This window comes from Taeniopygia guttata, chromosome W, assembly GCF_048771995.1.
Source record: "Taeniopygia guttata chromosome W, bTaeGut7.mat, whole genome shotgun sequence".
NCBI lineage: Eukaryota > Metazoa > Chordata > Aves > Passeriformes > Estrildidae > Taeniopygia > Taeniopygia guttata.
In genome coordinates this window covers 13,104,218-13,132,110 of record NC_133064.1, presented here as the reverse complement: position 1 = coordinate 13,132,110, position 27,893 = coordinate 13,104,218, and the positions used below count along the sequence as shown (strand labels likewise).

Sequence of the window (27,893 nt, the reverse complement as noted above, 5' to 3'; positions counted from 1 at the left end):
TACCAAATCTTGGACTATATCTCTAAGATCAAATGTAAAACAAATCCATCTCTCTCCTTTTGAACATTTAGTGCCCCATATATTACCACTTTTTCCTAAGTTCCTTGTAATCTAATATTTTTCCCCATTTTGCCTGAAGGTACTTAATTTGGATGGGTTATAACAGTGGCTGTTGACATGGGTGTGTGTAACAAAAAAGGAACTTTGGTTTCTTTCCATGTAATGCTTTTGGTAGCATTTGTGACATGATCTTGCCGGTATCCCAAAAGGGAAAAGACAACAAATGAGTGACAGAAACAGGAATAACAGAGGTCTGGTGTGGATTATACCCCCACCTCCCATGCCTATGGAGTTGCTTCCTATAGCACGTGTATATGATCTTCTCGGTTACGAGTACAGTGATCAACCCAGGCTTACCCTCTTTTTCTTTTGTCACTTTTTAACTAATTTTTAGGCAAATCATTTTTGACACTCCTTAACTGTGATTTTCTACCATTCCTCGGGTATCTTTCATTCAACAGGCACTAATAATTTCCATCCACAAAACAAAGTTATTATTCCAGTTTTTTTGGGTTCTATCTGGATACGATAGATTTAGTACTTGACACTTCTTGCAACGAGAGTATAGATTTTTTTAACTATAATACCAGCTATTCCCACAATTTAAACATTTATTTATAACCCAGCTAAGGTGTTCAGTATTGGTTTTTTGAAAAACGACAATCACTTGTTTTAAAATTTTTTAAAGTTTAATAGTATAAAAAAAGTAATAAAAATTAGAGCTATTTGGACAATCAGTGTTAGGACCATAAAGGACAATAAAACAAAGAATTATGGATGTCCGGATGCTCTCGAGCACTAAGCCATGAAAAGCATGGCTTGCGAACAGAGGATTAACCCTTAAAAGCAATAGTCTGTTGCATAGTCATATATCTCACACATGATGCATAAATTCTGTTGAAACAAAGAACTCTGTCTGATCAGTGTCAACATCGTCCTCTTAATCCTGTGGCGTCTTCAGGGCTGAGCGAGGCAGGAAGAAGTTAATTTCTTCTGATAAGGGAGCCATAAATTCTTTTTCTCTGGAAGATTTAGGTGTCCTGTGGCTGCTATCTCGATGCAAGTACCTCATTCCTTTCTTCCCACCTGCATAGTTTCTATTTTAACTAAAAAAGCTCCATTGTACCTACAAAACTACATTTAGCATACTATTAAAATATTAATACAGCACTACTAATCAATATAATGTAATACATACAGTAAATATCTGTGTAGAGCCATGTCGTGGTTTGACACGGAAAAAGAATTTTCTCGGAAGGAAGAGGTCAATCTAGTCAGGGGTCACGGTTGGATATCGACACCTGGAGTGACCAATTGAAGGTGGACACGCCTCTGAGAACACAGAGGGGTTAAAAGCAGAATTCCCAGGAGAACTCGCTCTCTTTGGTTCTCTCTTCTCCCAGCAACAAGCTGGGTGGGGGAGGGGAAAAGCCATGTGGCCTTCGGAGGTAGGCCAAAGGGTGGAGGGACTGAAACTGGGCCTGGCCCCCTGCAGATGGAAGGGTGGAGAAATCTGGGATGTCTCCATTCCCCCTCAGAGTCTCTTAGAGAGAGAGAGAGAGAGAGAGAAAGAGACAGTGGTGGCTTGTCAGCAGTACACCGCAGGGAAGGAGAGTGGGGGGGCCACAAGGTGCCCAGCCGCCTGTGGGAGCCAGACACTGGGCAGAGAGCCATCCTTGGGAGTCGGGACTTTTGACCCTTTCCTTGAGAAATGAAAGCTTTGTGAAATTTTACTCCTCCTCGGTTGGAAAGAGAGGAAGAGAGACAGCCTGGGATCTGGGATGTTATAAGGAGAAATTCTAGGTGGGAGGAGATGATGGAGTGGCTTTTGGCTGTACTTTTTCTTGTTAGCCACAGACTGAACTGATCTTCTCCTCCAATAGAGACTGTATTTTAGGAGGATGCCGGTGAGTCAAAGAGACCATGCTTCAGCTGGGAAAAGACAGAAGTGGAGCAAACAGAGAAAAGTCAGGGAGGTTTGTGGTGGTGCCCCCTGTCTTCAGAGAAGAAGATTTCTGTTCTTGGACCCTCGGCCCTAGTGGAAAATGGGGGGGGACTGTGGTCCCAAAAATGAAAAACTGAAATGTTGTTTTTTCCCCTCTTGGCAGGGCATCCTTGAAGGGAAAAATCCTAAAAGCAATCTGTCCATCCATGCATTAGTGGTGAAAGCACTGTGCATAGAAAGGAGAGGGTCACCATTAGCAAACTTTTTTCCTCCAGGCAGTGCCATGAGTGACATAAAAGCACAGGATGTGGCAGCTGTGTTTCTTAGGGGGTCTGTGGCAGAGGAGGGGCTCCTCTCTCCCTAGATGGACTGAGTATCAATTGTCTGGAGGGTGGGAACCTGATTGGGGTCCAGGTTGTGTCTCACTGTAGTTTGTTGGAATTGGGTGGTGGGAGGAAGAATGCTTTAGAAGGTTTTCATTTTAAATTTTGTGTGTGTTTTTTTTTCCTTTCTTTTTCCTTTTATAGTAATATAGTAGTAGTAGCTTAATAAAGTTTTTTTCCTTGTTATTAAGCTTGGGCCTGCTTTGCTCTGTTCTCGATCACATTTCACAACATTCAATTGAGAGACTGCATTTTCATGAGGGCACTGGCATTGTGCCAGTGTTAAGCCATGACACATCTAATATTGCCTCCCTGCTACTGACAGCCTCCCAGTTTCTCATGTTTGAAAGGGAATGGAGACATTTGGCAATTGAGGAGGCCAACAGACATACCGTTGTGGGGGATCCTTTCTATGGAGTCCAGCCAGATATGCTGACTGGGCATGGACCATATGCAACCAACAGAGTGCAACTTAGCTACCCCATTGAAATGCATCAATTGTCACAGCAGCTGGCCCATCAAGCTTTGCTTTTAGTACCCGATAAGGAGAAATCAGCATCTTATGCGACCATAAAGCAAGGAGCCACCGAACCATTTGGACAATTTATTGATAGGCTGTCAGCTGCTTTGAAAGATGCTCCTGATGTGCCACCAGATGTTCAAGAACATTTATTCCGCTCACTTGCTTTTGAAAATGCTAACCCACCCACCAGAACCATCCTAGCCACCCTTCCTCAAGGGTGTCCAGTTGACGAGATGCTTGTCAGAGCCACATGTGCAGGAGAGAGCAACGGAGCTGCAGCATTCACAGCAACTATCCAGGATGCTATGCAACAACAAGGACACATGACTGCAGCTGCCTTGTCAAGCAGCAATGGTAACAACTCTCTTCGTCGCAGAAAAAGTCAAACTAATCTTAGATCATCTAAAACCATTTGCTTTCGATGTGGTGGAACAGGTCATCTCTGGTGAGACTGCCAGAAGACTGTGTGGTGTCATAGGTGCAACACTGACAGTCATGCTACAGAAGCTTGTTGCAGAGCGGGAAATGGCCAGCGCAGCGCATCAAGGTACCGCGTCAAGAAATAAATCGATGCCCCGACCTCACAAACTCCAAGAACAGCTTCCTGTTGAACAACTTGCCTGCTACCTGGGGAAGTCTTGGAGTCGATGTGGCCACAGCAACAGAAGTCACTCTGAATGACACAAAAGTAACCTTAATTCTTACCAATGTATATGGTCCAATGGTCCAACTTCTCTAGTTGGAGGTTTGTTGCTGGTGAGATCTTCCACAAGTAAAAAAGGTGTGATTGTGATTCCAGGCGTCATTGGTGCATTTTACTGGTCAAGTGAAAGTAATGGTTCATGCCTTGCAACCACCTGTGATAATTCCCAAAGGAAATAAGATTGCCCAAATTGTAGCAATTGAAAATTTCCTGCCACATCACCAGCGCCCAAAAGAGCCAACTGAATCTGAAAGACAAGACAATGGCTTCGGATCCACTGGCCGCGATGTCTTCTTTACAATTAACCTGAAATATTGTCCATACAAGAAAATACAACTACAACGTGGTTCACACTGCGTTCGATTGGAACCAATGCTTGATACAGGAGCAGATGTCTCAATTATCAATCAGATGTACTGGCCATCCAACTGGCCTTTGCGAGTTCCAAGTTCCCACATTGTAGGAGTGGGTGGAATGAAGATTCCTTCAGTAAGCAGAGATCCCATCAGCATCATTTTTGAAGACAACCAAGTTATCGTGACTCAACTATATGTCATGCCTTTGCCCAGTTCGTCAACATTTTTCCACTGCAATGATTTATCACTACAAAAATACCTATTCTGGCCTATGTTTGGCACTTTCGATAAGAGGATGTGCCAAGCATTACATGATTATGTGTATGAAGACAGTGGGCTGACTAGTGAGGAAAGGGACTATGCCAAATTGTGGGAATATGCCAATGTGAGACTATTCCCGGTCAAAACTCATGGAGGTGCAATAAACCAGGGCGAAATATGGGAGCCTTTAGATAACCTCCCACCCCCATATCAGATTCCTCCCCCTCAAGCTCAGGCTCCTTTTCCCGCACCTGGGGGTCACCCACTCCAATCCGTATGGGCTCAGGCACCACCACCTCTCACACAGCCTTTGGCTCCAGCGGTGCCAAGCACACAGGATCATTCCCAGCCCCCACTTCCACTGCAACAGGAAGAGAACTCAAGGTACACACTTCCCGCTGGGGACCCAGCAGAATGCAGTGCAAGATGCGCAAGGGAATAATGATGATAGTGAGGATGAGTGCGATAGACATAATCTTTAACCACTAAAGGAGGTACCAACCACTCCTGGGATCATTTGGTACGTAAACGTGCCAGTTAACATGGGGGATGTGAGACCTTTTAAAAGGGAAATGGGAAAATTGATTGAAGATCCACTGGGGGTAGCAGAGAGGCTGGATGAATTCTTGGGAAATAGCGTCTATTCATACGATGATATCAGTGTTATACTGAGGTTGTTGTTCAACGCCGAGGAACAGGACATGATAAGGCAAGCCGTGATAAGGGATTGGGAGCGCAGGAACCCCCAGGGAGTGAGTGGCAACCAAAAATGACCCGAACAAAGACCATCCTGGAACGTACAAACAGAGGAAGACAGGCATAAAATGATAGAATTGAGAAATATGATGATGCAAGGTATCTAAGAGGCAGTGCCAAAAGGGCAGAATATTAGCAAGGCACTAGGGGAATGCCAGGGGAAGGACAAAACACACACCGAATGGTTAGAAAGGCCGACGAAAAGCTTCCAAATGTACTCGGGGATGGATCCCAACTCTCCAGTGGGGGGAATTTTATTAAAAACCCAATTCATGGCCAAATCATGGGAGGACATGCAAAAAAAATCTAGAAAAAATAGAGAATTGGCAAGAGAAAAGTTTACAAGAATTGCTCAGGGAAGCGCAGAAGGTCTATATGAGAAGGGATGATGAAAAACAGAAGGCGCAGTCTAGGCTGTTGGTAACCTCAGTGAGGGAAGCACAGAAACAGGAGTGGGCACAAAGCCCTAGAAAGCCAACACAGGTACAACGGCCTGTAGGTAAATGGCCCTGAGTGCTTTTACTGTAAACAGAAAGGGCACTTTAAGAGAGAATGCAAGAAGAGAATGAAAGATGAAAGGATTTTCCAGGAGGATTAGAGGTGTCAGGGGCTTTATAATTTGGGGTCCAGAACAAAAACAAGAGCAATTCAGGGGCAGAGCGGAGTACTGTTAAGCAACTACTGCCTGGGTGCACTAAAAGTAAGGAATCAATGGTGGTCATCGGGGCTAAGGGGGAAACTTTTAAGGTACCGGTTCTAAAAAATGTAGAGATAGAATCAGAAAATAAGTTTTGCCTAGGGAATATGTTGCTAGTCAAAGAAGCAGATTATAATTTACTGGGAAGAGATTTGATGGTAGTCCTGGGGATAAGTCTGATTGTGCAGGATTCCCAGCTCATGGCAAGTTTATATAAACTAACCACTGAGGATGAGAACAAGATAGATCCTAAAGTCTAGCACACTCAAGAGGAGGTGGAAAGGCTAAACATGGAGCCAATCCACATTGAAATTAAGAGACCAGAGGATCCTATTAGGATTAAACAGTACCCCATTCCCATGGAAGGTAAGAAAGGATTAAAACCTGTAATAGAGGACCTAAGAAATGGCGCACTGGAGCCTTGCATGTCAAGGCATAACACACCTATCTTAGTACAGAAAACGGGTGGTAGTTGCAGGTTAGTACAAGATATGAAAGCAGTGAATCCGAGGACGAAAATCTTATTTCCTATGGTCTCAAATCCTTATACATTGCTGAATAGCATCTCTCCCGAGGACACCTGGTGATGCTGTTGAGGCAGGACGGGAATGAAATTACTCCACGTGAGAAGGCGAGAGAGTATAACTCTGATTTATTTCAAAATGCATCGCTCTTTATACAGAGCTTCGTCCAGGCCAATTCTATTGGTCCTGAAGTGAAAACACCTCAAACATTGGTGTGCAGTGAATGACGCACAGTAGCAAAACCTAACTATAAACAATGTGAACAAGAGAGATAACCTTATTTACATTCTTTTTCAGCACTTTCTCAGGCTTCTGCCTGCTTAGAAACTTTCTGTTTCTCTCTTTTACTGAATCTGAGACCGACACACCTGGTACAGCGTAATAGACTTTAAAGGATACCTTCTGGACTTGCCCGCTAGCCAAAGAGAGTTGAGATTATTTTACATTTCAATGGGAGGACCCAGAAACAAATAGAAAACAACAACTTAGGTGGACATCTTTTCCTCACGGCTTTGTAGATTCACCGAACCTATTTGGTCAGGCCCTTGAAAAATTATTGAGTTTGTGCCAGTAGAAGGGACTAAATTACTGCAATATCTGGACAATCTACTGGTGGCCTGTCCCAAAGAGGAGGATATATGGGCAGGTACCATAGCATTATTAAACTTTTTGGGAGACAAAGGATTAAAGGTCTCAAAATCTAAGTTACAGTTCACGGAGCCTGAGGTTAAGTACCTGGGACACTGGTTAACAAAAGGTAAGAAGAAATTAGATCCGGACAGAGTAGCAGGGATTATCACCTTACCCCCTCCACAAACAAAAAAGGAGGTTAGGCAGCTGCTGGGACTTCTAGGTTACTGCAGGCAATGGACTGAGGGATACAGTGTGAAGGTAAGGCTTCTTTATGAAAAGCTTACCACAGATAGGCTAAAATGGACAGAGCAGGATGAAGAGGGTTTCAAGGAGTTGAAAGAAACCCTTATGGCAGCTCTGGTATTGAGTCTCCCTGATGTAAAAAGACCATTTCAGCTATTTGTGGACGTCAGTAATCACACTGCCCATGGAGTGTTAACTCAGGACTGGGCAGGGACAAAGAAACCAGTGGGGTATGTATCAAAACTTTTAGACCCTGTGAGCAGGGGGTGGCCTACTTGCTTGCAAGCAATCGTGGCAGTGGCAATATTAGTAGAAGAAGCCAAAAAGGTGACCTTTGGGGCACCGTTGGTAGTTTACACTCCCCACAGTGTAAGGAGTATTTTGTAGCAAAAAGTGGACAAATGTCTCACTGACGCTAGGCTTCTAAAGTATGAGGCTATATTAATCCACTCCTGTGATTTGGAATTACGAACAACCACGGCACAAAATCCACCTCAGTTCCTGTTTGGGGAAGCCTCAGGAGTGCCTATCCATGATTGTGCTGAAGTGATGGAGCTGCAAACCAAAATAAGGCCAGATTTGGAAGAAGAAGAGTTAGAAAAAGGGGAGAAATTGTTTGTGGATGGATCAGCAACAGTCATAGATGGGAAAAGGAAATCAGGATATGCAGTAGTGTGGGGGTCTCAGATACAGTCAAAGAGAGAAACTGAGAGTTTCTAGCCAGGCAGAAGCCTGGGAAAGAGTTGAAAAAGAATGTAAATAATTCTTTACCTCTCTTGTTATTCACATTGTTTATAGTTAAGTTCTATCACTGTGCATCAAGCACTTTCACCAATGGTGTGGGTTGTTTTCACTTCAGGACAGATGGAGTTGGTCCTCACGAAGCTCTGTATAAAAGAGCGGTGTATTTTGAATAAACCGGAGTTTTACTCTCACAACCTTCTGGTCAGTCTTCTCATTCCCGTCCTGCCTCGACAGCGACATCTGGTGACCCCTCGTGAAACTACAGCCTGGGCTGGCAACCTGAACTTCAGCGTCTTGCGGGGGGGGGGGGGGTCTTGGCGGCACGGCACCGTGCCACCAGACTGTGGATGTGAACGGATGCCTTTGCCTTCTTAAGAAAGGTAACGCTGGAACTGCACGCCTTCTGTAGATGGCTTGGTCCTATTTGGACTGCAGATCGGCTTTTAAAAGCCGGGACTGTACAGGACAGGTTCTCCCTGGAGGAGCGGACTGTCTTGTCTCTAAAAGTGGACATTTGCTGATGGGAGGTTTCATAGCAATGGGGAATCAGCCGTCTGCAGCTGATCGGACGGTCTTGTCCGCCTGGCAAGCCTCTATCCCGCAGATGGGGGCTTGGGTCTCTGATGACGAACTGGTACGGCTCTTAACCTGGACTCAGGACCATGGGTTTTCTGCGGACATTGGGCGGGCCTTTGATTGGAAGCTCTGGCGCGATTTGGGCTGGTGCCCACACTGTTTAAGGTCTGGGGCCGTGTGTATATGCCCCTGCGGGAGGGAGCCCCGGGGAGCACGGACTCCGAGGGTGTTCTCTCTGGGAGTGACGATGCTCCTTCTGTATGCAGCGGTGTCTCGGGAAGCGGGGACAGGCAGGCAGGCCGGGTGACGCCCAGTCCCTCCGTGGTGCGGAGCGGGATGTCGGGACATGATGGGACGCCCCGCAAGCCTTCCGTGTCGCCGGGGACTCATGCTGGTCCCAGCGCACCCCAACCCTATGGCTATACTCAGCCTGGGAATTCTTTGCCAGCCAATCAGCCGCAGATGGCACAGCAGATTGTACCCCGGCCGGCTGAGCAGGCGCAATCTGCCTTGGGCACGGTGCCAGTGCCAGCACCTGCTTTTCAGGCGGCGCTGGGAGTGCCATCGTCGCATCTCTCGGGCTCGGCCCACCCGTCTTTCCACTGCCTGTTGGGGGCTGTCCCGTCTTCACCACAACAGCCTGGAGCCCGTCCCTCGGTTGACCAGATGGCTCAGCTGGTTTAGGCCTTGTTGGGGCCCCTCTCCAGTCTGCAGCTGGGAAGAGGGGTGGTGTAGCCCGCGGCGCCGGGTGCTGCGGGGGCAGTGGCCCCTCTGGCTCCTTCGTTATCAGCTATGGAGCCTGCGCAGATGTATGAGCCTCACCCTCAGCTACCACTGGGGGCAGGGATGCAGCCTTTGGTCCATCCCCTGGCACACCCCCCGCCCCCCGCGGGGGCTCCAGTTCTACCGGCAAGGCCAGCTCAGCTGCTTCCTAGTCCGTCCCGCTGTGAGATGTGTGCTGCGACTGACTTGATTTCTTTCACTGTGCCGCCGTCGATCGTTCAGCAGCATGTTTTGGGGGGCACTTTGGTGTCGTTTTCGGCCCTCCCTGCCCCGGGACTGATGCCGGCGCCGGGGGCGGTGCCTGCTTTCCATGCCACGCCTGCTGTGGTGCCAGCGCTCCCAGCGATGGGGCCCAGCGCCCCGCTCTCCGCACCCGCGGCTGGAGCGGTTCTGCCTTTCATCACGCCCACAGCTTCGGTGGCTTCAGCGGCACCTCTGGCTCCTGTCCCCCCCTCCCCCCCCCCCCACTGTTTCAGTGGCAGCACCTCTGCCTCTCGCCCCGCCTGCTGCTTCGGCGGTGGTGGCAGTTCTGCCTCCTGCCCCGCCCGCTGTGGCTTCGGTACCTGTGAGGTCTGCTGCGCCCCAGCAGCCAGTGCTGTTCCTGCCTCCGATGACTGCAGCTTCAACGCACATCACATCCACAATGTTGCAAGCTCCTGCTGATCCTTTCATATTGCCGTCTGCGATGGAAGGATCCACGGAGCTGCTGGTGATGGTTCCAGTCCCCGCCCCATCACCAGCGGCTGGCCCTCCTGGTTTGGGGGCTGTTGGCTCGGGGGCCGTGCCCGGTTCTTCGGCTTCGCAGTCGATAGCTGCTTCCCCAGCCTCGGTGTCTCCCGTCAGCCCACCCTCCCCCGTGGATTGCGGACTGTCCCACACACCCTTGTCACAGGAGGCAGGTATTGACAGCAATGCTTTGATCCGCTTGATTCCATCATGGGGGCCAGACCGTGTGTCGGAACACCAACACCAACGAGGGCGGTGAGCGTCCCAGAGAGATCTGTGGATGCTGCCTCCCTGTCAGGTGTCTGTGCGACCGATAAATCCCTGTCACTTTTGGGATGCAGTCAGGCAACGCGCTTTGGAAGCGTGTGATTGGGATTTGTTAGAGCGGGTGGGAAAGCCTGGTGGTGCGGTTTTGAACCCGCCTCTCAATGACGCAGAGACCGTACCTAGTGGCCAGTTGTTTCCTCTGTCCTCCCCAGGGGCAGCACAAGGGGGTGGGGGCGACGATTCTTCAGTGCAATGTAAGCTGCGTCAGAGGCTGGAAGGCCTCACAAGGCCCACATCTGAGGCCTAGACTGGAGTAGCTCAAATCTCATTCCAAACATCAATCATGCCCTCTCTCAGAAATGCTGCAACAGGCCGCTTTTCTTGCAAAAAGACGAAACCACAGCATGGGAGGCTCCGCACTTACTTGGCAGGTCTGGAATAACCATCCCACCTCTCATTCACACACATTTATCCCCCCCTTTATCCGCCCAATCCCAACAAATACTTTACCTATCCTTAATCCTCAGGTCTTTGTTTTCATTCACACTTTAGTCTTAGGGGCCAATTACCACGGGTTTAGGGAATATTTTCCCTTTTCTTTGTTTTATTGTATCTTTTTGTCCACTGGTTGCAACGTGCGTCTGTGGGTCACCCAGAGGAAGCAGAGCGGGGCTGCCAAATGGGCAGGGCGTGCCTCCCTCACTCAGAATCCTATGGGGCCCCAGCAGCTAGGTATTATTCATGGGTTTTGGCACCAAAATTGTGAATAACGCCAATCACTTTTAAATATTTAATAGTAATAAAATGGTTATAAAAATAGAGTAATAAGAATTTGGACAATCAGAGTTAGGACAATAAAGGACAATAGAAAACAAAGAACTACGGACTGTTTGGGTGCTTTCCTAGGGCAATTAAACCCAAAAAGCACACACAGTAACAAAGGATTAACGTTTATAAGCAGTTGCCTGTTGCATATTCATATATCTCATACATGATGCATAAATTCTTTTCAAAATAGGGTGTCCTCTGGTTATCGTCAACTTCTTCCCCTTAATCCTCGTGGCTCCTTAAAGACAGAGAGGAGGTGGAAGCATGTTTGTCTTTTCCGATAAGGAGGCAGTAACTCGTGGGTGTCTTGTTGCTGTTATCTCTGTGCAAAGAATTTCTTGATTATCTTATCCCTTTCTCGAGCTAGTTAAAAAAAAATCTTACATCACATAGTTTCTATTTTAACATTATGTTTTAATCTAAAAATATATTTAACACACTACTTAAAAAGGATTAATACAGTACTACAAAATAACTTTCAAACATAACACACATAGTATTCAATTTAATATTTGCAAAGAGCCAATCATTTAATATGTATTTTTCACACCTGGCATCCAGCCAAGGTCAAACCCACCACACAGTTGAGTGTAAAATATAGCAACTTAAGATGCCAAACATCCTTGCCAATATTAGCTTTGCATAGGAATGAAATAGTACTGTACCTTTTATCCTTTCTTATCCCAATCAAGTACAATAGAAAAAGGATTCTGCATGGAAAACTGAATGTTTCCAACTTCTGTGGTTCACGCTCAGTCAAAGTGCTTTTCTGTGAAGAAAGCAGCAATTGTGTGAAGAAAATGCTTAGAAAAGCAAAAGACCAAATCCTGAAAGTATTGTCACGAAAATTGTTCCACCAACACCAGAGGTTTATGTCCAAAAAGGAGACAGAGGAGTCTTGTAACTTTATTCAAATAAAGGGAGAGGTCATGGGGCATTTCCCCTGGAGTGTTCCAGATTTTTGGAGGACACAGCCTCATTTTTATCCTAATTTCCCAACTGTATTTTCCTTTCTATTTCCCCATTGGCTGAGGTACTTGAGGGGTACAGACTCCCTGAAACACCTAATACCTAAGACTCCCTTCTAATGTATACCCCCCTCCCTCCTTTTTTATTTTGTTTGTGTCACTCAGTGGAATTCATATGGAATTTATGGTTCTTCCCATTGTTTCTTTCATCTCTCAGTATCCAGTTTTATTTATCAGAGGACCTACAGTTTGTTTGTAAAGACAAATCTCTCTCATTCCACTTATCAATCAGTGGAATCCTTTCCATTGTTTCTTTTACCTCTCAGTGCTAGTTTTATCTACCAGCAGACCCACAGTTTGTAAAGAAAATCCCTCATTCCTTTCACAATATTCAAGAGTACTTCAGGAGAGGGCTCTACACAAGTCTTCTGTAGAAGAATTGTTTTGGTTTGAAAGCAAAACGAGTGAGGAACTCCACGTCAGAAATACAATTTATTGGGAAAAGGGAAAAGCAAAAAAATACATGGAATAATACAAAAGGAATACCACTGACTAAGTCAGTATATAACCTGATACCCCTTTGGCCAGCGTGTTGGTAGCAGTCTTTTTGGAGTGGTAGATGGGGTTTTGTTGGAGCAGTGGTCCTGTAGAAAAGGTGTAGTTAGTCTAGTGGAAAACCCCAGCTGTGTCTTGGAAACATGTGGGAAGGTTGACTGCTCTGCCCAAAACCCCAGAATATATCTAAGTGGGGATGCTTAGTTCCTCCCCCCTGGGTGGAGCATCTCACAATGGGCTGATGTCATTCTGAGTCATGTGGTGGGTCCCTGACTACTTGTTAAACAGAAATAGCTCCTGGAGGGAATTATCTCTGAGTCATGTGGTGATACAATGATGGGCCTATTAACAGGAGATAAGGAAAACTTCTCAGAAGACAACTGCTATGCAGATGGCAATAGAAAACATCTTCCTTATCAATCTCGGACAAGAACTTACTCTGCCACAAGAACCACAGTCCATTTGGCATACATAAATGAGATCTCTATACAGTCCTCACCTTGTTTTTATGAAAAATTATTCACAACTGGACCACCGTACCATAGCATTTGGACAAAAAGGAAATAGAAGTTTTCTTTGTTCTTGTGTCTTTCAACTTATCAGTTATAAACCTTCCAATATATTGATAAATATACATATTCAATACACATTTCATTAAAATATAAGCATTTATATACACATGTTACGGTGAGCTCCTGGACACCCTTTTGTCCCCCCTTTCCTAGGGCCTCTGTGGCTCTGATCATAACCCCTGGATCCTCCTTCCTGCCCCAACGGGGTTGGCAGGAAGCCAGGAGAGCCCACCCTGTCCAAAACCTATATAGACCCCTGAGACTTCCTGCTCTTTCTTTTTTGCCCCGCTCTCCATGGACACCACAGAATAAAGAGGGCTGTTCCAACACCCTGGGTAAGAGCCTCTTTTGAATACTTTTCCCTCTCCTGGTATTTCCTCCCCTCACAGCCCCATATCTCTGAGCTGGTCGGATCCTAGAGGGGGCTGCGTGGAGGGGGGGAAAACCATAGAAATTACAGTTGGCGCCCCAACGTGTGCTGCCTCTGAGCCCACGAAAAAGCTGGATCCCCTATTTCAGGGGAAGTCAAAAGCTTTTGGGACAGTCAACTGCCCTAGTACTCTAGCTGCCTTTAAAAGCTTTGAGTGACGGGGAGCAGTCGGGGACCTCTGCCTGAGTACCCCAGGAAGAGCCGACTGGAGAGGGAATCCCCAGAGGTTTTCACACATGAATCCCGCAGTCGCAGGCTTGGTAAATTCTCCGATCGCGGAACCCGGGACCGCGCCTGGCTGGGAGAAGTTACCATAAGTGACTGCGGAAGGCTGCTTGCGAGGGGGGTGCCAGGGACCCTCTGCAAGTCAGCATGGAACCGGTGGGCTGCGCATACCCACGTTCCAGGGGGAATAGACACGGGAGGAGCGGGCTGAAGCCGCCCCGGCAGCTGCAGGAAGAGCGCCCCTCCCCCTGTGCCCCCCGCTCGGGTTTTCCACGGAGGGAAATTCGAATAATTCGTGCTGTGCTATTAGCTCTGGTGGAGAGTAGACCAGTGATACGATTAAGATCATGGGTACTAACCTGTCACTTGAACAAAAGAGTATACTAACACATCTTAGCAATAAATTAAAAGATGTATCATTCCATAACAAGCTTCTCCTGCGTTTTGTGTGCTGGCTAAAAGCAGAAATACCAAATTTTACTGTGCGAGAACTGAATTAGCTTTCTTTTTGGAATCAAATTGGACAGATATTAACTTTAAAAGTCGAAAATGGTGAACATAAAGTTTCTCGATTTATTCCGATATTTTTACAAGCACACAAAAAGATTTTAGAAGCAGAAAAAAGCATGCAAAAGGAGAAACACAGTTCTAACACTCCCTTTTCCCCTTCCTGCCCACCTCCCAAATATCCCAGCCCTGAAAACCCCTCACCCACCCCTTATTCCCCTCTAACACCTTATTTTTCCGAGAAATATAGTCCGGAGTTCATGTCAGGGAGCACTGCAGTGTCTCCAGAGCACACGCGGCCAGATCATGGCGGAGGACATGTGCTACGACCGGCGCTGGCCGCTCCACCCCCCACTCCGCCTCCCACTTGCATTCCTTTGATTCCCCCGCCCTCCACCTCCACCTCCCTCTCCGCCCCCACCCCCTCCTCCCTCCCCTCCTCCGAGGCTTCCTTATCTTTCATGGAAACACCCCACCCTCCTTATCAGTGCCAGCCCCGGTGTTGCCCCGGTAACAGGGGCGGGGCCGGTCCCTGCACTCCTCTGAGCCCCAGCGCCGAGGACGGCAGGGCGGGGGCAGGGGACGGCAGCCCAGCCGCTCACAGCAGGGCGGGGGCAGGGGACGGCAGCCCAGCGGCTCAGAGCCGGGGCGGGGACCGAGTCTCCACCGCGGAGCAGACAGCCCGGGGGGGGGGGGGGTCGAGCTGCCCCTCACCGGGGTGGGGGGGGGGCGCGGGGGGGACATAAGCCTGTTACTACCGAGGAATCTATACCATCTGTAGCTCCAGTGGTTTATTTAGGGAGAAGAAATGGTACAAGAACATACCAACCTCTCCCATACAGGGACAAAACAGAAATCTGTAAAGTTCAGGGAGAATTTGGGAGGTCTAGTGAGATTTTTAAAGGTATGCTTAGGGCAACCTTCAATTCAAATGAAATGGTGCCGAGAGATATAACTGATTTGTTTAAATGTTTACTAACATCCTCTGAATATGAAATATGGGAAAGTAAGTGGAAATTGGCTTTGGAAACAGTTTTGCAATAAATACAGCGTACACCCAGTGAGGCCATGGACGCTGATGGCCAGCCCCTTACAATACATCATTTATGTGGTACAGGGGACATACAATGTCCAGAAAAACAAACCAGACTGTTATCTAGATCGGTCTTGGAAAAAATCTGTACTGCTGCAGAAAAGACTCTGTATCAATTACCAGGCACTGAGGTTGAATGCAGCTATATTAACATCAAACAGTTTCCTTCTGAGAGTTTTTTACAGTTTGTGGATCGTTTGAGAAGCCAAGTCGAAAAACAGGTGCAACACACCAGTGTGCAAACAGAGTTGATTAAAGAAATGGCTCAGAGAAATGCAAATGAGACCTGTCGTAGGATTCTTCTCAGCCTTCCTCTTGATCCAGCACCTACTCTTGCCAAAATGATAGAAGCATGCGCCAAGAGAGCAGAGCTGCTTGATAATCCTGTCAGTCATAAAGCATCTGCAGAAATACAACCTGCTGCACGAAGCCCAAGGAAGCCACCCAGATCATCACAACAGCTGCAGCACATCATCTGCCTGCGTTGCAAGAAACCAGGACACTTTGCCAGAAACTGTCCTCAAAACCAGAACCAGAGACAGATCAACAAACAAAAAAAACTAAATGCACAGCGCATGCCCGCCGCTACACGCAAAGATATAAATGTAGCAGGACCAATATGTGACAATGCCTCTCTTAACAAATAAGGGGGAGGGTGGATACTATGGTGGGGGGGGGGAGAGAAAAATAAAAATGTGAAATGTATTACTAACAAGGTTTGGCCGCCACTAGGCCAGCCACGTCTAGTGACTGCCAAAGGATTTCATTTCAGAAACACTGATTGGAAAGTCATTATAGTAGACCTGCCAAACAACTCACAAGACCTGCAGGCGTACGATATGGAACTGGACAGTGAGTATTTTGTTATTGGGGACACAGCATACACACCTCCTGAGATTGAAATAGTTCCCATGACTACTAAGGGAAAAATATCCAGCCTTATGCTGTTGGCACCTTGCTTGCACCCTCCATTCTATCTAGAAAAGGGGCAAATTCTGGCACAAGCCATTCCCATCCCAGTGGAAATCACAGTAGAAGGAAAATCTCCAGAAGTCTACTGGGCAGAAGTAGTAGGAGAGGATAAACCCTCCATGGCATGCAACCTAGCACATGGATCAGAGCACCTTCAGGTGGAAGGGGTTCTGGAGACAGGTGCAGACATCACGGTGATACCCAAAACCATGTGGCCATCACACTGGGAATTGCAACCTGTGGCAGGCAAACTTCAGGGTATAGGAGGAACCACATTGGCAAAAATTTCTAAAAATCTAGTGCAAATTGAGGGACCTGATGGGAAATCAGCAAGCGTTTGCCCATTTGTGGCAGACTATAAGGCTCCTCTGTGGGGCTGAGACACCATGTCCCAGTGGGGAGTCCAATTAATCATTCCTAGGACACCCCAGGATTTTCAGAAGTAGCCGCTGTGGAGCGCCATGCCCACAAGTTAAAGTGGTTGGATAACACCCCAAAGTGGGTAGCACAGAGGCCTTTGAGTAGAGAAAAACTCGAGGCGCTTGAGAAACTTGTGGAGGAGCAGGTAGCTCAAGGACACCTGCAAGAGACAGACAGCCCTTGGAATTTCCCAGTCTTTGTAATAAAAAAGCCTGCGAAGGACAAATGGAGATTGATCCACGATCTCAGAGAGATAAACAAAATTGTGGAGGACATGGGACCTCTCCAACCAAGGATGCCGAGCCCAGCTATGCTTCCCCAGGACTGGAAATTGGCTGTGTTAGATATAAAGGACTGTTTCTTCCAAATTCCATTGCACCCTGAAGATGCCCCGAGGTTTGCATTCTCAGTTCCCACGGTCAATAGAGAAGCCCCGATGAAACGCTACCACTGGAAAGTTTTGCCCCAAGGTCTAAAATCCAGCCCTTTCATATGCCAACAGTATGTAGCAGCACTACTGTCTCCAGTATGTGCAGAGAGAAAGGATGCCATCATCCTACACTATACGGATGACGTGCTTGTGTGTGCTCCCAATGACTCTATACTCCAATATACACTTGACCTAGTGATTAAAGTTTTAACCTCTGTTGGATTCAAATTGCAGGAAGACAAAGTTCAAAAAATGCCACCTTGGAGATACCTGGGCCTGGAAATTTCTGCAAGGACTATTGTCCCACAGAAATTGGAGATAAATTGCAACCCCAGAACATTAGCAGACCTCCACTCGCTGTGTGGGTCTTTAAATTGGGTAAGGCCCTGGCTAGGCCTCACAAATGAAGATCTGGAACCTCCTTTCAATTTATTGAAGGGGGAGAGGGAGCTGGCCTCCCCCAGGGAACTGAGTCCAGAGGCAAAGACAGCAATTGAAAAGGTACAGAAGGCCTTGTCAGAAAGGCAGGCACACAGGTGTGACCCAAATCTACCTTTCCAGTTCATTGTTCTAGGAAAGCTGCCACACCTGCACGGGTTGATTTTCCAATGGACCGAGGGGCAGAAGGACCCACTCTTAATCATAGAATGGGTTTTCCTATCACTACAAAGATCCAAAACCATCACTAGGCCACAAGAGCTGATAGCAAAGCTAATTCAGAAGGCCAGGGTGAGGTTGTGCGAATTAGCAGGGTGTGACTTTGCATGTATTCACCTCCCAGTCAGGCTTTCTGAGGAGGGAAGGAACTCTCCTGAGAGACTGACCAAAGGGATGTTTGAGCATCTGCTCCAGAGCAGTGCCAGTCTCCAGCTATCTCTGAACAGCTATAGGGGACAAATATCAGTCCATGCCCCGTCTCACAAGTTGTTCAATGAGGAATTCCACCTGATTCCTCAAGAAAAAAGGAGCCGGAGGGCGCTCAGGGCTCTCACAGTGTTCACTGATGCCTCTGGGGATTCCCACAAGTCGGTGATGACTTGGAGAAATCCACAGACTCAGCACTGGGAAGCTGATGTTGAGCTTGTGGAGGGATCCCCCCAGGTGGCGGAACTGGCTGCAGTGGTGAGAGCTTTTGAGAAGTTTTCCGAGCCGTTCAACTTGGTGACAGACTCTGCCTATGTGGCAGGTATAGTGTCCAGGGCGGAGCAGGCTGTGCTCAGAGAAATAGAAAATGAACATCTCTTCAGGTTACTCTCAAGGCTAAGTTATTTAATCTAGCACCGAGAACATCCATTCTTTGTGATGCATGTGAGGTCACACACCGACTTGCCAGGGGAGATTGCAGAGGGGAACCGAAAAGCAGACTCCTTCGCTGCACCAGTTGAAAAGGCAAGTCTCCCTGATGTTTTCCAACAGGCAAAGCTGAGTCACGAGCATTACCACCAGAATGTACCAGGTTTGATTCAACAGTTCCAGCTAACACGGAGTCAGGCCCGAGCCATTGTGACCAACTGTCCCAATTGTCAGCTCCAGGCCGTGCCATCGCTGGGCATGGGAGTAAACCCCAGAGGCATTAGCAGCTGTGAGGTATGGCAGACAGACATCACACACATTCAGAGTTTTGGTTGCCTTGAATGCGTTCATGTGAGCGTGGACACATTCTCAGGTGCAGTGTATGCCTCTGCCCATATAGGACAAAAGGCTGCACATGTCAAACAACACCTAGTGCAAGCATTTTCAGTACTGGGGGTGCCAAAAACGATCAAAACAGATAATGGCCCAGCGTATGTATCCAAGGAGTTCCTGGAATTTCTCCAACAGTGGGGAGTGGAACATAAAACTGGCATTGCCCACTCCCCCACAGGTCAAGCTGTAGTCGAGCGTGCACACCAGACGCTCAAGCAGGTATTGAAAAGACAAAACAGCTCAGCTCCGTGGATGTCTCCACGAGAAAAGCTCTGTAAAGCTATGTTTACTATCAATTTTCTGAACTGTTCATTCGAAAATGAGTCCACCGGTTGTGCGTCACTTTAACAGTGGCAACCAGTTCAAATTGTCACAGCATCCACTGGTCTTGATTAGGGATCCAGAAACTTGGGAAAACAAGGGTCCCTATGGACTTGTAACCTGGGGTCGTGGCTATGCGTGTGTAGCTACTCCCTCAGGCCCTCGATGGATTCCCCAGAAGTGGGTGAAACCTTTTGTCCCCAAGAATCCAGGTCAAACAGAAGGGGACAAGAAGCAAGTATCTGATGCTTCAAAGAGAAGACGCCGCCGGATGGGAGAAGAAGAAAGTTCCTAGGCATGGATTCCTTCCGGCAGAAACAGAAATTTTAACATGTTCTTAAAATGTTTGTTTTTCCCTTTTAGAGAAAACCTACCTTCCACTCAACCCTGTGATCAACCCCATGCGAGTTGTCATCCTGCAAATGCTGAAGAGAATGTTCAAGGGACGGGGATTCACGGGGTGGTGGAGATCTGTTGTTAGATCAATTTTGTTAGTCTTTGTTATTCTGTTCTTTGTAACCCTAGCGTTCGGGAAACCCATAATCAGGGTTGAATTGAGCCCAGTGAATTCCTGCAACCTTGTTTAACAAATAAGGGGGAGGTGTTATGGTGAGCTCCTGGACACCCTTTTGTCCCCCCTTTCCTAGGGCCTCTGTGGCTCTGATCATGATAACCCCTGGATCCTCCTCCATGCCCCAACGGGGTTGGCAGGGAGCCAGGAGAGCCCACCCTGTCCAAAACCTATATAGACCCCTGAGACTTCCTGCTCTTCCTCTTTTGCCTCGCTCTCCATGGACACCACAGAATAAAGAGGGCTGTTCCAACACCCTGGGTAAGAGCCTCTTTTGAATACTTTTCCCTCTCCTGGTATTTCCTCCCCTCACAGCCCCATATCTCTGAGCTGGTCGGATCCTAGAGGGGGCTGCGTGGAGTGGGGGGAAACCATAGAAATTACATACACACACTTTTTAACACAGCACCACTGAAGTTATATTTTTGCAAGTGTTAAAGCCTGGAATTGCCTATTCCTTTGCAGATTTCTTTTTCACAATAAAGATTTCTGTCTTAAGTTTCATAACTTTTTTCATCCAAGTAATTTCTAATAATTCTAAGTCAGATATTCCACCCTACGTCTTGTGATTTCACTCCTGCATGCATCTCTGCATACGCCTCCTGTTGGGCAGCCTGAGTCAGCTGCAATTTCAGCAGAAGTTTTAGATTACTTTTCCAGTTGAATTTTGCATACCAAATATTCAGTGCACATATCACTTAAAAAAGATGACAACATACTTTATGAGATGTCACACTTACCAAGTATAACAAAAAATTTAAGGTTTCTCATTTTCTTGGGAAAAAAATCCACAGTGATATTATGCAAATCTTTCCCTCAGTTTCCTAATAAGAACCTGATGTTTCCTGGTGACTGTGCACCATTACATAACATCTATTTGACATATAAGTACATTACTACTAGTTCACATGTGAAAAACTGTTCACTCTCCTGTGAAAATTTAAGAAGTTTAATAAAGGACAATAGGAGACAAGGACCATAGAGCAAAGGTTATTATGGCTGGGTGCATCTTGACACTTAGCCAAGACCACACCATTACCTTCGAGGATACCCTTTAAATACCTTTTCCCTTACATCAGTCTGTTGCATATTCATAGACCCTTATGCATAGTAAACTTTTTCCCCAAGCTAGTTTACATGTTCCAAGAACTGTCTAGCATGGCTCCTCCTTCGGTCCACCTTTTTAGAGCATGTGCATTCCTTGGCTGTGACTTTAGTCCTTTTTTATCATCCCCTTCAGTTTTAGGCCCCAGCCCACATTGTCTTCAGATGGTGGGTGATGATAGTTGGCATATCTGTAGCAGGTTTCCTCTTCATATGTTCATTGGATGTTATCCCATCCAAGCAAGCATTTTAACACAAGTATACTTATATCAGCTATTTCACTAAGCTTAATTAACAACAAAAATAAATACTTTATCTTTATAGCAAAGTTATTTTAACATCACACATATAAAATCCATTTTAATATTTGCGAAAAGCCAATATTATAATATGTATCTAAAACAATCCTCCCTCTTATTCTTTATGAATCATTTGACTTGAGCAATATTTCTTGTCTGTGAAAAATGCCAATCACTTGTTTTTTAAAATTTTAAGTTTATTAGTAATAAAATAGTTATAAAATACTAATAAAATTAGAGTAATAAAAAATTGGAAAATTAGGATTAGGACACTACGAGACAATAAAAAACAATTACGGACGTGCAGATGTTTTTGGGCACTAAGCTTCCAAAAACATGCCTTGCGAACAAAGGAGTAACCCTTAAAAGCAATAGCCTGTTGCATATTCATATGTCACACTGCGACACAAAATAACTCACAGGAGAAAACTTTATTTTCTGACTCCACTATATATACAATAGCAAAAGTGACAGTGGATTGGAGGGTGAAACTACCACCTCTCCAACCGCACTGGTCAAATGAACAATCCATCAGTTCTCTCCACCCACAAAGAAGAATGCAAAACAATCATTATTTACATGAACATGCGTGAGAAAATTCAGTTGAAATATGTAAATATCAGAAGGCATAAGAACTTTTAGAAGAACTTTAAAACTCTCAAAACAACAGAGTGACATTCATATATCTCATACATGATGCATAAATTCCTTGCAAATTAAGAATTTTCCTGGCTTTTGTCAACTTCTTCCCCTTAATCCTGGTGGTTCCATAAAGACGGAGAGAAGGCAGAAGAATGTTTGCCTTTTCTGATAAGGAGGCATAAACTCCTTAGGTTTCCTGTTGCTGTTATCTCTGTGCGAAGAGTTTCTTGATTATCCTATCCCTTTCTTGAGCTAGTAAAAAATATCTTACATCGTATAGTTTCTATTTTAACATTATTTTGTAACCTAAAACTATATTTAACACACTACTTAAAAAGGATTAATACAGCATGTCATTGTTTGACACTGGCACAATGCCAGTGCCCCCATGAAAATGCAATCTCTCAATTGAATGCTGTGAAATGCAATCGAGAACAAAGTGAAGCAGGCCCAAGCTTAATAACAAGGAAAAAAAACTTTATTAGGCTACTACTACTAAACTACGATAAAAGGAAAAAGAAAGAAAAAACACACGCAAAATTCCAAATGAAAACCTTTCAAAACATTCCTCCTCCTACCACCCAACTCCAACAAACCACAGTGAGACACAACCTGGACCCTAATCAGGTTTCCATCCTCCAGACAATTGATTCTCAGTCCATCGAGGGAGAGAGGAGCCGCTCCTGTGCCACAGACCCCCCAAGAAACACAGCTGCCACATCCTGTGTTTCCATGTCACACATGGCACTGCCCAGAGAAAAAGTTTGCTAATGGTGGCCATCTCCTTTCCATGCACAGTGCTCTCACCACCAATGCATGGATGGACAGACTGTTTTTAGGATTTTTCTTTTCAAGGATGCCCTGCCAAGAGGGGAAAAAACAACATTTCAGTTTTTCATTTTTGGGACCACAGTCCCCCCCCCCCCCCCCATTTTCCCCTGTGGACAAGGGTCCAAGAACAGAGATCTTCTTCTCTGAAGACAGGGGGCACCACCACAAACCTCCCTGACTTTTCTCTGTTTGCTCCACTTCTGTCTTTTCCCAGCTGAAGCAGGTCTCTTTGGCTCACCGGCATCCTCCCAAAATACAGTCTCTCTTGGAGGAGAAGATCGGTTCAGTCTGTGGCTACCAAGAAAAAGTCCAGCCAAAAAGCCACTCCATCATCTCCTCCCACCTAGAATTTCTCCTTATAACATCCCAGATCCCAGGCTGTCTCTCTTCCTCTCTTTTAAACCAAGGAGGAGAAAAATTTCACAAAGCTTTCATTTCTCAAGGAAGGGTTAAAAGTCCCAACTCCCAAGGATGGCTCACTGCCCAGGCTCTGGCTCCCACAGGTGGCTGGGCACCTTGCGGAACCCCCCCCCCCCCCCCCCCCCCCCCGCTCTTCTCCTTCTCTGCGGCGTACTGCTGACGAAACTGCTGCTGTCTCTTGAGAGAGAGAGAGAGAGAGAGAGAGAGAGACTCTGGCGGGGGGGGGAATGGAGACATCCCAGATTTCTCCACCCTTCCATCTGCAGGGGGCCAGGCCCGGTTCCAGTCCCTCCACCCTTGGACCTACCTCCGAAGGCCACATGGCTTTTCCCCTCCCCCACCCATCTCATCGCCGGGCAGGGGAGAGTCTGCACTGCATGCTGACCGGAACCAAAGAGAGCAAGTTCTCCTGGGAATTCTGCTTTTAACCCCTCTGTGTTCTCAGAGGCGTCTCCACCTTCAATTGGTCAATATCCAAATTGACCTCTTCCTTCTGAGAAAATTCTTTTTCCGTGTCAAACCACGACACAGTAATAAAAAATAATCCTCTATAATACATATTGCACTCGATTTAATATTTGCGAAGAGCCAATCATAAAATACGCAGTTTTTCACATTGTCCACTTGCGTTCTTTGGATTTCGCTGGTAATTAGCCGAATAAAACAGGGAAGAAATATCAAAAGAGTTGTAACACATAAAAGCAAGAAGCCTAATTACTTCCACCATTCTATCTCCAATACATTACCCCACCAGCTAGTTTTTAACATTGGTTCCCAGTTTTGGACTGGTACCTGAGTCAGTTTTCTGATATCTTTTGCTTTTTCCAGGGTGACATCCCTGTTATTGTAGCAGCCAGAGACCCTGCAATGCCTCCCTGGTAGTCACTTGCCTAAGATCAGAAATGCCTAGTCATGATGACTGGACAAAAGTAGCCCCTCTTCCACCTTCGGACCTTTGTTATCTCTCTGTAAGACTATAGATCATATTCGCCTCTACCCTTACTGTTGCACCATTTCCTAAAACCACTGTATCCTGTATAAAACCCCATCTCTGCCCAGTTTGGCAGAAGAGCTGTCACTGAAACCCTTCGCAGGAGCTGCCAATAAATACACCTTTGTGGAACCTCATACAGCCTTTTCCTCTCTCTCCCCACACATCTGCCCATGGCATTTAGCAAGCAAAGAGCTGAAAGCACTGAAGAGCTGAATTCACCAAAGAGCTGATCTCACTAAAGAGCTTAGCTGCTTGCTAAGATTGCCTGTGGCTGGGAGCTTGCCTGAGGGACCTGGACAGGTTGTGCTTATCAGCCCAGTGCTATCTGGGACACCTACAGCGGGACCCCAGGAACCCCAGGCCGTAATATGTGGCGACCAAACTGGCAGAGAGCAGCATTCATCCTGAATAGTCACTGCCTTGGCTCGCTGCGACCTCCTGAAGATAAGTTCTCCATTATAGAAGAAGTTATCTGAAGAGGCATCCGACAAACCTGCCTATTGCCATCTGGGATGAGATCCTCGGGAGCTGGACAGTAGACCACCCATCCAGCAGTCCTTGACCCACATTTGGCTGAAGAGTAAGTTTTAAAGAATCTTTTTTGCGCGCTTTTACCTTGGGTCCTTTTTGGGGGGTTTTTTGGGTTTTTTTCTTTTTCTTTTTTTTTTTTTTTCTAATGCTGGGGGGAAAAGGGAACTATATTGGAATGGGATCAAAACCTAGTAAATTAAAATGATCCCAGAACGAGAGAGACTTCTATTTACAAATCCTAGAAATCCTACCTGCTAACAGCTTTTCTTTCTCTAAAGGCAATCTTTCAAAAACTAACTTGAAAAAAATTATAAAATGGATTATTTCCCAGTTTCCAGACACTAATACACTCTATCAGTTTATATTCTTTTTGGGACACAGTAGGGACACGAATATATGTTACAGAATTTCTGAGAGACAGAGAGCATGATTTATGTCTGGAGTGAGACTTGAACTACCCAGTCAGACTAGGCCCTGATAAGCGGTCTTGATGGGGCCTTGAAACCTTTGATGCAGTGAGAATTCAGTTGTGGTGCAGTCAGAAATTATGTTAAGGTAACTACAAAGTAATGAGCTATTCGAGCATGAATTAGAGTAGAGCTGCAGTATGAAAAGTTTGACCACCTTAAGGCAAAGGTAAACAATGTTAGTGTGCCAATCAGAGTGCCTTTGTAACCTGTAAACTATGTAGAAGTGTATAAAAACTGCCATCCTCTCTCGAATAAAAGGAGAACGTTGCATTAATCATATTGATTGGATGTGCGTTCTGTCCTGGCCAGCTCCCCCGATTTAATGAGGCCCCTGGCTTTTAATATACACTCTCCAAACTAATGAAGACTTTTCTGTAACTCGTTTTTTACCTCTTTTTCATTCTGTTACTAAAGCGGTTGAAAAGATAAATATAAAGAGCTCAATTCCTCTGCAGCCTTCCCCAGCTGAGGGCATTCTAACTATATGCTCCCAACAGACACTGTCTCTTCAGATGTTAATTTGCCAGATACCATTCCTCTCTCAGTCTCTGAATCCTATTCTCCACTTTTTCCGGGTCCAAATGCCGGCCCTGGGACTACTCTACCCTCAGGCCACCCTTTCTGGGACAACAGGGAAATCGCGCCACGCCCACGCACCCTCTCCATGCCCGCAGGGTCTGCGGAGCCCGCCTATGCCTCGGCTCCCGCCCCAGACGTGGCAAGCACAGATTCCTCTCCCCCGGTTACGCAATACACAGCATGCTGCTTGCACCGTTCCCTGATCAGTGTTCGGGTATAACTGCGTCGGTTTCTACTGGGTTCGCCCCGCCTCACTCCAACATCTCCATGCAGCCCACCGCGACTCCCCCCACCCCTGCAGACTTGCCTTTCACCCCCGCCGAGACCCTCCCCACCCCCGTTACCATCCCTGCCTGCCTGCCCGCTGCAGCCCCGGCGAACCTTGCTGCACGCCCCGTCGTGCCCGATGTGGCAGCAGCAGCTCTCCCCAAACCCACTGCCTCCTCTCCTCCTCTCCCCCGCTTCTCCCTTGCCCCCATCCCCAGACATTGCAACCACCCACCTGTTATGAACAAAACAGCCTTGCTGGGACACTGCTGGCTTGAGCTAAGTACTGACATTGAAATGTTAATTAGCTAATTGCTCCTGGAAATCACCTACACCCCCACCCACACTGCCATTCTAGGACTGGGATGCAAAATAGAGGGACCAGTGGAATCATGGGAGGGGGCTTTGGGGATGAAAACACCCCTAAAAGGAAGGCTGGGCACAGTGGAGAGGCCTGGATGGGTGCGCTGCTTGGGGAAAAGGGAACCACATCCCTAGTCTATGTCTGACCTGTCACCATAGCCTCCAGAGGACTGGACTGGACTGGGCTGTGGGAAGCAGAAACAAGGAAGCAGCTCTTCCTGGTGTTAGCAGGAGGAAAGGAGAGGAGCTAGCTGCTGCTGGACTTCAGCAACAGACCCTGGCTCATCCCCTCACCCTTCAGCTACCAGTGTGCCAGGAGGAAAGGATACCAGTGTGCCAGGAGGAAAGGAGAGAGGACGGTCTGCTGATCAGGACTTCAGATACAGACTGCACATCCCTTCACCTCTGGCTACCAGTGTGCCAATAAGACTTCAGGGAAAGACTCTGCACGCCTTCTCCCACTTCAACTACCGGGAAAAACCTACAACAGCGGGGGCGAGCTCCCTGCCCAGCTAATCTTTTTAATAAAGAGATGTTATAAATGAAAATTTGTCCAGCCAAATTAATATGAAAAATAAATTATTTATTTTGCAATCAAATTTTATCTAGCCAGCCACAAGAAAAGAACAGAGCCGAGCCCGGGGTCGGCCCTGGGTGTGCAACAAGGAGTCAGCCTCAGCAGAGGTTTTCCTCTATGCCCACACACCTCCATCCTGGCACAAGCGAGTTTTATAGGGAAAATTTCGCCTGAGGCCAAGATTTTTGCAATCAGTCCTTTCTTCTATTCAGAGTTCATATGTTAATAATTCGGTGTCCGGAGTTGTTGAATCCCCGTGATGAAATTTACGGGAACAGCTGCATTCACATGTATCTGTCCGGGGATCTCCAAGATATCCATCTCGGGTCGTTCACTCGATGAGCAGCGCCTGGGGTCTCCCGCAGCTTCTAGACATGGCCCATCTCCTGGCGAGCTGTATCTTCTTACTTGTAAATCAGTTTCCAATCTACACCCGGTCTCACCTGCGCCTGTGAGGGTGGGGGGGGGGGAATCCTAATACAAACATGCATACTCTAACAAATATTCAATATCACATATATCATATTAGAAATGGCGCAAATTATATCTACTACACATAACAAGAGATGAACATTAATAAAGGCATAAGCCCTGTTCATTTCACACCCACCCTCAGTGCTCCCCGAACAGCACCTCCAAGACCCCCTACAGTGGCACCCACTTTTCCATGCGCCTCAGTCCTGCGCAGGCTGTGCCACACGTGGCGCTGCCATTGCCGCTCCACTGCTGCCTCCCTCTAGCCAAGCTCACCCAGCTGCTCTCTCACACTCTTTCCAGTCCCCCACAACCCTGCAAGCTGTCACTCCAACACACCCAAAAAAGCAAAGTGCACCTCCTGCTCACTCTCGCTCCTCATCTGAGGACAGTGACTCCTGTGAGAAACTAAAGACTGGGGTATTGTTTATTAAGATAAGGTTAGTGTTATAAATGAAAATTTGTCCAGCCAAATTAATATGAAAAATAAAATATTTATTTTGCAATCAAATTTTATCTAGCCAGCCACGAGGAAAGAACAGAGCCGAGCCCGGGGTCGGCCCTGGGTGTGCAACAAAGAGGTC

The 27,893-nt window shown here is 46.7% G+C and overlaps 1 long non-coding RNA gene across 1 annotated transcript; it reads right to left on the bottom strand.

Annotated features, from left to right (window-relative positions):
* Window positions 1–11,114: 11,114 nt before the first annotated feature.
* LOC116806967 (uncharacterized) lies at window positions 11,115–14,657 on the bottom strand. Its single transcript, XR_004366006.3, has 3 exons — window positions 14,494–14,657; window positions 11,674–11,777; window positions 11,115–11,330 (listed from the first exon to the last, which is right to left on the bottom strand). It is a non-coding gene; the product is annotated as an uncharacterized lncRNA (long non-coding RNA).
* Window positions 14,658–27,893: the final 13,236 nt, after the last annotated feature.